This window comes from Salmo salar, chromosome 13 (assembly GCF_965601325.2).
Source record: "Salmo salar chromosome 13, fSalSal1, whole genome shotgun sequence".
Taxonomy (NCBI): domain Eukaryota; kingdom Metazoa; phylum Chordata; class Actinopteri; order Salmoniformes; family Salmonidae; genus Salmo; species Salmo salar.
Genome location: NC_138303.1, coordinates 35362668 through 35374967, shown reverse-complemented (window position 1 = coordinate 35374967; position 12300 = coordinate 35362668). Strand labels below are relative to the sequence as shown.

At 45.7% G+C, this 12300-nt stretch overlaps 1 protein-coding gene across 3 annotated transcripts in view; it reads left to right on the top strand.

The window, feature by feature from the left end:
- LOC106567295 (protein kinase C and casein kinase substrate in neurons protein 1) overlaps nucleotides 1-12300 on the top strand; it is a 79201-nt gene that overhangs the window by 19951 nt on the left and 46950 nt on the right. For 2 of the 3 annotated variants that reach the window (XM_014136438.3, XM_045693157.2), the window contains exon 2: nucleotides 2823-2893. The exons of the other annotated variant lie outside the window; for it this stretch is intronic. The gene's annotated coding sequence lies outside the window, so the exon portion shown is untranslated. The remainder of the gene's footprint in view (nucleotides 1-2822; nucleotides 2894-12300) is intronic. 3 annotated transcript variants of the gene reach the window in all.

The window sequence follows — 12300 nt, the reverse complement described above, 5'->3', positions numbered from 1 at the left end:
GGCCAATTACGCACGGCTGCAATGCGGTCACTCTCCATCTCCACTCCTGACGTAGATATGCGATACCCTAAGAAGGAGACGGACAGTTGAAAAAACAGGCATTTCTCAGCCTTGACATACAGGTCATGCTCCAACAGGCGACCAAGTACTCTACGCACCAGGGACACATGCTCAGCGCGTGTAGCGGAGTATATCAGAATGTCATCGATATACACCACTACACCCTGCCCGTGCAGGTCCCTGAAAATCTCGTCTACAAAAGATTGGAAGACTGATGGAGCATTTTTCAACCCGTACGGCATGATGAGGTACTCATAATGCCCTGAGGTGGTACTAAATGCTGTCTTCCACTCGTCCCCCTCTCGGATACGCATCAGATTGTACGCACTCCTGAGATCCAGTTTAGTGAAGAAGCGCGCCCCGTGCATTAACTCAATCGCCGTGGCGATCAGAGGTAGTGGGTAACTGTATTCCACCGTGATTTTATTTAAACCTCGATAATCAATGGACGGGCGCAGACCTCCATCCTTCTTCTTCACAAAAAAGAAACTCGAGGAGACGAGTGAAATGGAGGACCTAATGTACCCCTGACGCAGGGATTCGGAGATATATGTCTCCATAGCCACCGTCTCCGCTTGCGACAGGGGATACACGTGACTCTTGGGAAGTGCAGCGTCTACCATGAGATTTATCGCACAATCCCCCTGTCGATGGGGTGGTAATTGAGTCACCTTCCTTTTACAGAAGGCGAGAGCCAAATCGGCATATTCAGGGGGAATGCGCACGGTGGAGACCTGGTCTGGACTTTCAACCGTAGTAGCACCAACAGAAACCCCTACACACCTACCTGAGCACTCTCGCGACCACCCCGTGAGAGCCCTCTGTGGCCAAGAAAAAGTGGGGTTATGACTAGTTAACCAAGGTAGACCCAGCACCACGGGATACGCAGGAGTGTCAATAAGGAAAATACAAATGTTTTCCTTGTGACCCTCCTGCGTCACCATACTCTAAGGAGTTGTGGCCTCCTTAATCAACCCTGACCCTAATGGTCGACTATCTAAGGAGTGGGGAAAGGCACATCTACGGGTACAATGGGGATCCCTAAACTACGAGCAAGAGCTTGATCAATGAAATTCCCAGCTGCGCCTGAATCTACTAGCGCCTTATGCTGGGAACGCGGGGAAAAATCAGGAAAAGTAATAGACACAAATATATGTGCCACAGAGGGCTCTGGATGAGAATGGTGCCTACTCACCTGGGGTGGCGCCAGAGCGCTCTGCCTGTTACCTCGATTCTCAGAGGAACCCACCCAGCACCGACCAGCAGTGTGACCTCTGCGGCCACCCATGGTGCACAAGCGGAAACCCCCTCCAGTCTCCCTGTGCACCCTCCCTCCTAACTCCATGGGAAGAGGAGAGGGGGTGCAGGAGGATGGAACCACCAGACCCCGATCTGGACGTCCGCGAGCAGCCAGCAGGTTGTCCTGCCGGATGGACAGATCCACCAACTGGTCGAAGGTGAGGGTGGTGTCTCTCCAGGCCAGCTCACGACGGACGTCCTCACGCAGACTGCAGCGGTAATGGTCGATCAGGGCCCTGTGATTCCATCCCGTACCGGCTGCCAGGGTCCTGAACTCCAGGGCGAAATCCTGGACGCTCCTTGTCTCCTGCCTCAGATGGTAGAGGCGCTCACCTGCCGCTCTGCCCTCGGGTGGGTGGTCAAAAACTGCCCGAAAACGGCGGGTGGCCAGATAAAGTTCTACTTGGAGCAGGAAACCCCGGCAGTTGGCAGCACTCCCGTCGTAACCCTGAGGCAAGGTTAGACTGATGCCACCGGGTTCCGGTTGGCACGGGGCGCTTCGGAATATACCCCGGTTGGGCTGGTGGAGGCGCTGGATGAATTCCCTGTCTCTCCCAGCGGTCCAGATTCTGGACAACGCGATCCATGGCGGCACATAGATGGTGTAGCTTCTCCGCATTCGCCTGGATGCGCTCCTCCACCTCTCTGTCCGGGGTATCTTCTCCTGCTGACTTCAATATGCGGGTCGGTGATTCTGTCATGTTCGTGTATGTAGGTGGCAGGGAAGTCATGCACAGGAGAAACCAAGTTGGTTAATATGGAGTATTTAATTTAAAAAAACCTCCAAAACCAAAGTACAAAATACATGGGTAAAGTATACCCGTCACACACCGATACACAAACCCACGTAACATAACATCACAAACAATCACCGACAAGGACATAAGGGGAAACAGAGGGTTAAATACACAATATGATAAAATGATTAGAAACAGGTGTGTAGGAAGACAAGACAAAACCAATGGAAAATGAAAAACTGATCGATGATGGCTAGAAGATAAATGCAAATAAATGCTCTAAATGACAATATCTTTATTTGGAATTTGGGACAAATGTTGTCAGTAGTTTATAGAATAAAACAAACATTTTCATTTTACCCGAACACATACCTATAAATAGTAAAACCAGAGAAACTGATCATTTTGCACTGGTCTCTTAATTTTTTCCAGAGCTGTAATTGTGAATAACTACTTTACTAAGATTTACACATGTGGGAGTAAATATTAATAAATGGTGAGCATACTGTTTAGAAAGGCCTTATAAATGTTTTATGTACCCTTAAAAACAGTGTTACCACTCATCCTTTGTGCTGTGTCTGGTGGTCTGCTTTTTTGTCAAGGTGCCACACTGCCATTTTATCTTCCCTCATATTGAATTATGGTCAGGTCAGGTTTATTCAAATAAGACTGCAGAAAATAGAGGGTGTCTGCAACACGTCTCCCTGAACCTGTCTCTCTGTGTAGGTGACCTCCTGTAGAGGACAGCAGCTCTCTCCAGGGTTTATGGAAACCTGATTTCCCATCCAGTGGAGAAGGTGAGTCTTCAACCTTGTCCTCTTTGTCTCTTAGCCTTTGTATGATTTAGTATATGTAGTATATATTTAGTATGATTGTCTGTATACTTTGGGTTGCAATAACACTGCAGTGGTCATCAGGCTTCTCAAAGGAACCACATGTTTGTTGGCTGTAGTTGGTCTCTGAAGCATTGTTCTAATGGCCGTCTGTGTCATAAATCTTTAACTAGGTAAACTCTCCCGTTGGGCTAATTAAAAGCAGCAAATCACTAATATTTCATGAGGTGGTCATTCCGTTACAGGCCCGAGCTCACTGGGGGGTTTCTGTAAGAGTGCACTACACTCAGATTAACAGGCCATTCTATTTCCTGTCCATTCTGTTCCATCCAATGTAGCCTGTGACATACAGTAAATACTTACCTATGTCCACATACCCTAGACCTCCTCTGACCAGGCCTTGGTGTCCTCTCGTTTTTAACCTTTGAACTATAAATTTGGTCTCACCTGGTCTTCTTGTTTTAGTGGAGCATCTATGGATTGCAGTTCACTAATTATGAATTCACAAGCGCTTTCATCATTTCCTCCAAAATAGCACAAACACCATCAAACAATAATTCAGGAATAATTACTAAGTTCCTTGTTTGATCACTTCCTCCGTGTGGTCTGTAAGACAACAACTTCCTTAGGCTGTGTTTGATTAGCACAGACATGTTGTTTGCATATGCAAGGTCGCAGGGTCAACATATCGTGGCCCAGTTTTGTGGGTCTGCTCTAGTCCAGGTACCCACAGCTGTCTGGGCTGGGGAAGAGAGGGAGGGATGGAGCTGCTTAGAAGGAGAGTTCGAGCAACCACATTCCAAGACACTCATGTGTACTGATCTGTGTTGGTGGAAAATAGGGAGTGTGTGTGTGTGTGTGTGTGTGTGTGTGTGTGTGTGTGTGTGTGTGTGTGTGTGTGTGTGTGTGTGTGTGTGTGTATTGCGATTCAGCACACGTGAAAATGTGCAATCCAACAGTGTAGAAAACTGCAAGAAGGAAAATAGTAGTCAAATTGTCCATTAGAGTCAAAATGCACACACTGCATAGTCTGATGAATCTTCTTCAACCAAGACCTTTATAGTGACTGATCTGCCTGTGGCCATAAGAGCTGTTTACATATAGAAGCATAAGATGCTTTTGGACTGCACAGTGCTCCTGTCATTGTATCTCAACTGTCAGGCATGGTCAGTCATTTCATGTTAGTGCTGCTAATATGCTGCCTTGATTTACTTGAGGTTATGATTGGAGTATGTTTTGTTATACAACCATACCCGTAGTAGACCCAGACATGGTACAATTTGCTCTGTACCTATGCATCTGCTAAACTCTCTGAGACAACATAAACATTGTAGTAAGCCAGTTATGAAGTTGTTGTGTAAGTGTTACATGGACTAAGCTGTAAATGAATGTCAGTAGGTAGACATGGTGTTGGATAGCATGTAGATTAATGTCAATCATCATTTAGTGCTGCTGTCGTTTTATTTTTACCTTGTCTATGATAATGATAGATTAACATACATTCTGTATATAGGATTATTGTGAGCATATCAAGGTATCTAATGTCTCTACTTGGTTGTCACAACATCAGTTTGCACCTCAGAGCAGCGAACCATCCATCATGTAAGCTCTTCCACAAACACTTCTACATTCTGTCTCTATCCTCTTTTTACAGCATTCAGGTTATTAAGATGGATTTAGGCCAGGGGATCACACACACACACACGCCCTGGCAGTATTTACCGTGCCTTTGAAGAATCAGTGTTCTGGGGAGCATCAGGCAGCTAAATGGAGGGAAGGAAGAGAAAGGCTGGTGTTTGAAGAGCTCCGCTCCCAGATTCACTATCGCCTTCCTTCTTCCCCTGCTCCTTCCATCTCTGTGCTTCGGCTCTGGAAAAACTGGACCAGGGTGGAGGGACATGAGAGCCCTGTCTACATTCACCATCTCTCTCCCCATCAGATGGAAGTGGTGGAGCAGACAGCCATTGCTGCTGCCTGTACAGTGCATGCTCTTCCCTTCCCCTTTAACACCCTTTACAATATGTCAGTCTTCCTCCTCCCCCGATCTCTTTCTCCTCCTCTGCTCTCCATCATTCTCTCCCCTCCTCCCATGATTTTCTCTCTTTACCACACTCACTGTCACCAGGAGGCTTGTGGCAGAAGGCTTGTGGGTTACATAACCACTGCAGCAGCACTGGACACTGTTAAATCAGGACTAAGAGTTGCGTGTTCTGAGTGGGGGTGGTGTGTGTGATGGATGTGTGGTGTGTGTGTGTGAGAGAGAGAGAGAGAGAGAGAGAGAGAGAGAGAGAGAGAGAGAGAGAGAGAGAGAGAGAGAGAGAGGGGGGGGGTTTGATGTACTATATTTGGGGAATGCATGTCATTGTTGTAGGTTAGCTACGTAAACACATCAGGCATTCAGTGGTTCTTCAAAGACACAGTAAATACTGCCAGAGAGTGTGTACGTGAGTGTGTGTGTACTGCTACTGTATGTGTGTCCCCTGCAATTAGTGCCTTTTATTTCTTGAATAAAGCAAACATCTTTGCCTTCTGTGATATTTCAGCCGTGTCAAACCTGGGGATCTACACAATATCCATCTCTCTCTCTCTCTCTCTCTCTCTCTCAATTAAATTCAATGGGGCATTATTGGCAAACGTATGTTTACAGCAACATGATGAAAACCATGCTGTACCATTTAACTCTGCTTAAAATTTTCATCAATGTTTTTTCTCTCCTTGAAGCTCTGTAATCAAAATGATTGCTAATGCAGTGTGTGCAGTGAGGATTTTCAAGACAGAGATAAATGTGTAATATGCAGTGTGTGTGCAGGCAATTCATAAATACAAATGCTGAGGCACTTGATAAAACTACTGCTATTCAAACCTTGCATTAAGCTCTATCAATATCTCTATTTATTTATTTTATGTTATTTAAACTTTATTTAACTTGGAAAGTCAGCTAAGAACAAATTATTTTTTACAATGACTGCCTACCAAAAGGAAAAAGGCCTCCTGCGGGGACGGGGGCTGGGATTACGAATACAAATAAATCAAATAAAAATATAGAACAAAACACACATCACGACAAGACAACAACATAGCATGGCAGAAACACATGACAACACAGCATGGTAGCAGCACAACATGGCATCAGCACAACATGGTAGCAGCACAAAACAGGGTACAAACAACAGCACAAAGGGCAAGAAGGTAGACAATACATCACGCAAAGCAGCCACAACTGTCAGTAAGAGTGACTATAATTGAGTCTTTGAATGAAGAAATTGAGATAAAACTGTCCAGTTTGAGTGTTTGTTGCAGATCATTCCAGTCTCTAGCTGCAGCGAACTGAAAAGCCGAGCGACCCAGCAATGTGTGTGCTTTGGGGACCTTTAACAGAATGTGACAATTAATTAAACTATGTTCAATGTAACCTTGACTGAGTTCTTCATGTTGTAAATATGACATTGATTTGTGTTACAGCTCCAATATACAGTGGGGGGGGAAAGTATTTGATCCCCTGCTGATTTTGTATGTTTGCCCACTGACAAAGAAATGATCAGTCTAATTTTAATGTTAGGTTTATTTGAACAGTGAGAGACAGAATAACAACAAAAATTGAGAAAAACGCATGTCAAAAATGTTATAAATTGATTTGCATTTTAATGAGGGAAATAAGTATTTGACCCCCTCTCAATCAGAAAGATTTCTGGCTCCCAGGTGTCTTTTATACAGGTAACAAGCTGCGGTTAGGAGCACTCCCTTTAAGTGTGTGCTCCTAATCTCAGCTCGTTACCTGTCCACAAAAGCAATCAATCAATCAGATTCCAAACTCTCCACCATGGCCAAGACCAAAGAGCTCCAAGGATGTCAGGGACAAGATTATAGACCTACACAAGGCTGGAATGGGCTACAAGACCATCGCCAAGCAGCTTGGTGAGAAAGTGACAACATTTGGTGTGATTATTTGCAAATGGAAGAAACACAAAATAACTGTCAATCTCCCTTGGCCTGGGGCTCCATGCAAGATCTCACCTCGTGGAGTTGCAATGATCATGAGAACGGTGAGGAATCAGCCCAGAACTACACGGGAGGATCTTGTCAATGATCTCAAGGCAGCTGGGACCATAGTCACCAAGAAAACAATTGGTAACACACTACGCCATGAAGGACTGAAATCCTGCAGCGCCCGCAAGGTCCCCCTGCTGAAGAATACATATACATGCCCGTCTGAAGTTTTCCAAAGTACATCTGAATGACTCAGAGGACAACTGGTGAAAGTGTTGTGGTCAGATGAGACCAAAATGGAGCTCTTTGGCATCAACTCAACTCGCTGTGTTTGGAGGACTCGCTTTCCTCAGTCAGGGCATTGAAGATGGGGCGCGGATGGGTATTCCAGCATGACAATGACCCAAAACACACAGCCAAGGCAACAAAGGAGTGGCTCAAGAAGAAGCACATTAAGGTCCTGGAATGGCCTAGCCAGTCTCCAGATCTTAATCCCATAGGAAATCTGAGGAGGGAGCTGAAGGTTCGAGGTGTGTCATAATTACAGCCGTGTTGAAGAGACCAAACTGCAGCAGGTGAAATGTAGATACTCATCTTTTTAATATATATAAGCAAAGTATCCACAGGAAAAACCAATAAAGAAAACCGACTAACATGCTACGTACATACAAAAGACTATCAGTGTTAGCACAACCACCCACAAACCCAAGTGACAAACATACTCCTAAATATATGACTCCCAATCAGGAACAACGATCCCCAGCTGTTCCTGATCAGGAGTCACAAGACCAACAAAGAAACAGACATACTAGACAACACATACAGACTTCTTCTGCCACGTCCTGACCAAAATACTACACCACTACTCCCTCTGCTGGTCAGAACGTGACAAGGTGTCAAACGTCAGCCTCGAAACCTTAATGACTTGGAGAAGATCTGCAAAGAGGAGTGGGACAAAATCCCTCCTGAGATGTGTGCAAACCTGGTGGCCAACTACAAGAAAAGTCTGACCTATGTGATTGCCAACAAGGGTTTTGCCACCAAGTACTAAGTCATGTTTTGTAGAGGGGTCAAATACTTATTTCCCTCATTAAAATGCAAATCAATTTATAACATTTTTGACATGCGTCTTTCTGGATTTTTTTGTTGTTATTCTGTCTCTCACTGTTCATATAAACCTACCATTAAAATTATAGACTGATCATTTCTTTGTAAGTGGACAAACTTACAAAATCAGCAGGGATCAAATACTCCCCCCCCCCCACTGTATACTTGCTGTGAGTTATTTTAAGTTAAAGTATCTGCATCACAAAATCAAATCAAGTTGTATTAGTCACATGTGCCGAATACAACAGTGAAATGCTTACTTACAAGCCCCTAACCAACAACGCAGTTTTTAAAAAATGGATAAGAATAAGAAATAAAGTAACAAGTACTTAAAGAGCAGCAGTAAAATAACAATAGCGAGACTATATACAGGAGGTTACTGGTACAGAGTCAATGTGCCGGGGCACCGGTTAGTTGAGGTAATATGTACATGTAGGTAGAGTTATTAAAGTAACTATGCATAGATGAAAACAACAGAGAGTAGCAGCGTTGTAAAGGGGGTCAATGAAAATAGTCTGGGTAGCCATTTGGTTAGGTGTTCAGGGGTCTTATGGCTTGGGGGTAGAAGCTGTTTTGAAGCCTCTTGGACCTAGACTTGGCGCTTCTGGTACCACTTGCCGTGCAGTAGCAGAGAGAACAATCTATGACTGGGTGGCTGTAGCAGAGAGAACAGTCTATGACTAGGGTGGCTGGAGTCTTTGACAATTTTTAGGGCCTTCCTCTGACACAGCCTTGTATAGAGGTCGTGGATGACAGGAAGCTTGGCCGCAGTGATGTGCTGGGCCGTACGCACAACCCTCTGTAGCACCTTGCGGTCGGAGGCCGAGCAGTTGCCATACCAGGCAGTGATGCAACCAGTCAGGATGCTCTCGATGGTGGAGCTGTAGAACCTATTTAGGACCCATGCCAAATCTTTTCAGTCTCCTGAGGGGGAATAGGTTTTGTCGTGCCCTCTTCACAACTGTCTTGGTGTGTTTGGACCAAGTTAGTTTGTTGGTGACGTGGACACCAAGGAACTTGAAGCTCTCAACCTGCTCCACTGCAGCCCCGTCAATAAGAATGGGGGTGTGCTCAGTCCTCTTTTTCCTGTAATCCACAATCATCTCCTTTGTGTCAAAGCTGCTTATTTCGATACATAACCTTATAGCGAGGTTTTGGCTTTGCTGTATGGCTAGTCTACTTGGCATGACTTGTAGCATGTAGACCTTTCCTGTGGCTATTGTACTCTTCCTATAGCTGTGTTTGTTCTCAGTACCATGCTCAGGGCTGTGTTCACCCTTTGTTGATAATGTGTATTGACTGTTGATGATTTGACAGGAGTAATGAAGTGTGTGGTGTGAAGGTGGGGAATGTATCACGTCCCACTGAGAACATAGATTGATTCTGCTTTATCCACAAGAGAGAGAGTTATTTTGATAGAGGGAAAAATCTGTCTGTGTCCCTGGAGTCTTAACAAGATCACAGAGGCCAGTACTGACCTAGCTGAACATGGCTAAGCCTGTCCCATGTAACCGGTCAGTGTCTCTGGCCTGCTGGAGCAATGACATCATCAGCTGTTCCTGCTGCACTCTAATGCAATGTTGGGTTGTATTCATTATGGCACACACTGTAGCAAAATGCTTTAAAGCACTTGTTCAACTTAAAATGAGAACAAGCGGTACATATTGCCCAGTTAGTCCCCCGGGGAAATCCTAGCAACCTTTGTTACGTTTTCTTTTGTTTTGTGCCTAATGAATACAATCCTGGGCTGGACTGGGAGGAAGGCATGGGAGGGAGCTGGATGTTGTGTCCCTCCACCCAGAAGCCCTGGCCCTGTAGCAAGACCTAGGGCTATGCTAACTACCGTAGGCCACCTCTGAATCAGAGGGCTGAGTCACTGAAATGGAATCCATACAAATGGTGATTCATTTGTCTTCCTGTGTGAGTGTATGTGCCTCTCGTGATGACAGAGAGCAGTTGAATAAGCAGGATGTATTACGCCTGTGTGCCTGAAGGCCAGGTCTGAGCAGACATTCAGTGGAATGTGAATGCGGTCGTGCTACTGTATTTGTACTGAATCTCTCTGGCTGAGCTCAGTATTATCATCCTGATGGTGTGTAGCACTGTCCCGCCCACATCCATTTGTTCATCATACTGGTTTCCCTCCTGCTCACACGAGGAGGAATGCCTCCCACGCACACATGCTGCAGTGTATTCAGATACTGCTCACTACTGCTCAGATTCTGCCTTCGTGTAGATTTGCTTCCAGTCAATGATCCTGTCCTCATTTGAAAGACCTTCCAAAGAGCAGCCTGTGGACCTTATCGCTCACTGCTGCGGTGCCTTCATTCCCTCTCTCTCTCTGAAAGGACATTTGATATAGTGCAGCAGTGTTTCAGTCTCTTTCATCACAATATGCAGCAGGTGTGTAGTGGGGGTGGGGCAGGATGCATTGTCGTCCTCATGTAACCTTTGACTCTCCTCACATTGCTCCAAGGGAAACACTAGCCACTGACTATAACTGTACATGATTGAGACACAGATGCCCAATTTTGGTCCTGTTTCCCCCAGTTTCATCCAGAATCATTTCAAGGAACATCATCTGTTGTCTGGGTATAGCAGTACAGGTTTTGGGGAGAGAAAGGTTATATGAACGTCATCTGTTGTCTGGGTATAGCAGTACAGGTTTTGGGGAGAGAAAGGTTATAGGAACGTCATCTGTTGTCTGGGTATAGCAGCACAGGTTTTGGGGAGAGAAAGGTTATAGGAACAGTTTTACTTTGCTGTAGACTCCCTATCTGGGTGGTCACGTCAGCACTGATCATTCCACGGCCCAGCAAACAGAACAGAACAGAGCAGAGCACAGGGCCCACGGCAGGACATGTTATGCTGATAAATACAACAAGCCCCCTCCTCTATCTCGCTCACTCTCTTTATCACATTCACACTCTGCCTCTTCAAACACCTGTTTCACTCACTCACTCACTCACTCACTCACTCACTCACTCACTCACTCACTCACTCACTCACTCACTCACTCACTCACTCACTCACTCACTCACTCACTCACTCACTCACTCACTCACTCACTCACTCACTCACTGCTATAAGCCTGATGTGTTTACAGAGCTAGCCTGTTCATTTTCACCAGAGTGCAGGTGCTATGCAGTTATGGACATGATCTGTGTAATGGCCAGCTTCCCACCCTCATCTCATCTCCACTGACCCCTCCAAACTTCTGTCACGTGACAGGCTTATTGATGGTCTTGGTTGTCATGGTATCTGTGATGATGCAAGCACCGTGCACCCAGCTCTATAGCGCTGTCTTTCTCCTGGCAACATTCAACAGCCTGTTTATTCCACCCTACCGCTGTCACGGCATCGCCCGCCCCGGAGATGAATCACATCTCTCTCATGATCTATTTAGCTACCACTCTGACCCATTGGCGCTCTCTATTCCGCTCACCAACTGTCTTGCTCACAACAGCTTCCTGCGCTCTCTGCACCTGCTCCACCCAGTCTCACTTGGGACAGGCTTAGCCATGTTGAGCCTTGTCAGTATTGGGCTCTATGATCTTGTTAAGACTCCAGAGACACAGGAAGATTTGTCCCTCTGTCCCTGTTAAAAGACCTCGGTTTCTCTCTCTCAAAAGCCTCTCTCTCTCTCTCTCTCTCTCTCTCTCTCTCTCTCTCGCTCTCTCTCTCCCTTTCCCTCTCTCTCTCTCAGAAGCCTCGCTCTCTCTCTCTCTCTCTCTCTCTCTCTCTCTCTCTCTCTCTCTCAAAAGCCTCTCTGTCTCTCTCTCTCTCTCTCTCTCAGAAGCCTCACCCTTTCTTTCTCTCTCTCTCTCCCTTTCTCTCTCTCCTTCTCTCCCTCTCTCTCAGAAGCCCCACTCTCCCCCTCCCTATCTTTATTTCTATAATTTCTTCTCTCTCCCCTTGAGAAGCCTTTGCCTCTCTTTCCTCCTCTCTCCTTGTGTCTTTCCTCCCAGCATCTCAATATAAGGTCCTCTCAAAGTGTTTTTTTTTTTGTATAGCAGCCGCCATGATAGGTAGAGTGTATCAAGAACCCAACATGTTCTAGAAAGTACATGGCAGATAGTTGCTATTGGATGCCAGACAACCACCATTATGGAATTCACATTGTTTGGATACGAGTGAGTTATAGATGAGCTCAGGCGTATTTGAGTAAGCTACCTACCTGGTTTGGTAATCAGCTTCCTTTCTAATCAGTGGCAGAAGGGGGGATGGTAGGGGGTAAGAGAATAAAGTTAGACCCCGACTCTGAAATCTGATTACTG